We start from the raw sequence: 957 nt of genomic DNA on the forward strand, positions 1-957 counted from the left end.
CCCCACAGCCCCGCAGGGCACGCGCGCCCCGTGGGGACACGCGCACACGGGGACATGCGCGCCCTGATGTCCCTACGGGGCACGTGTGCTCTCTGTGCTCCCCCCCCCACGCGCCCCCACGTCCCCACGGGGCACACGCAACCCACGGGGACAGGTGTGCCCCCATGTCCCCATGCATGACCCCATGGGGCACACGCACACCCCCATGGGGACACACGTGTCTCAATGTCCCCATGGGGACACACACACCCCCACGGGGCACGCGCACACCCCCATGGGGACACATGTGTCTCAATGTCCCCGTGGGGACACGCACACCCCCACGGGGCACGTGCACACCCCCATGGGGACACATATGTCTCAATGTCCCTGTGGGGACACGCACACCCCCATGGGGACACACACACGCGCCCCCATGTCCCCATGGTGACACGGGAATCCAGCAAGGGCACAGGTGCCCCTGTGACACCGCGGGGGCACGCGCACCTCGATGGCCCTGTGGGGATGCACATACTCTCATGGGGACACACAGACCCTCGTGGGGACACATGGACCCCCATGGGGACACATGGACCCTCGTGGGGACACAGGGACCCCTGCAAGGACRCGTGCACCCCAATGACCCCGTGGTGACACACACACACCCCAAAGGGGACACGTGCGCCCTAATGACCCCACGGTGGCACAAACATCCCCACGGGGACACGTGCCCTGCAATTTCCTCGCGGTGACACACACGCCCCGCAACCCTGTGGTGACACGTACCGCAATAGCCATGTGGTGACACAGACACCCTGCAGGGACGCAGGCACACCCACGCCCCATGGGACACACGCCCCRGCACGGACACACGTACCTCGACGGCCCCACGCCGTCACACGCACCCTCATGGGCCACAGCCCGACGGCCGTGGGGCACACGCGCACCTGGGGGTCCCGTGGGGACACACAGAGCCCC

Source organism: Apteryx rowi, unplaced genomic scaffold (assembly GCF_003343035.1).
Source record: "Apteryx rowi isolate R43461 unplaced genomic scaffold, aptRow1 scaffold_2682, whole genome shotgun sequence".
Taxonomy (NCBI): domain Eukaryota; kingdom Metazoa; phylum Chordata; class Aves; order Apterygiformes; family Apterygidae; genus Apteryx; species Apteryx rowi.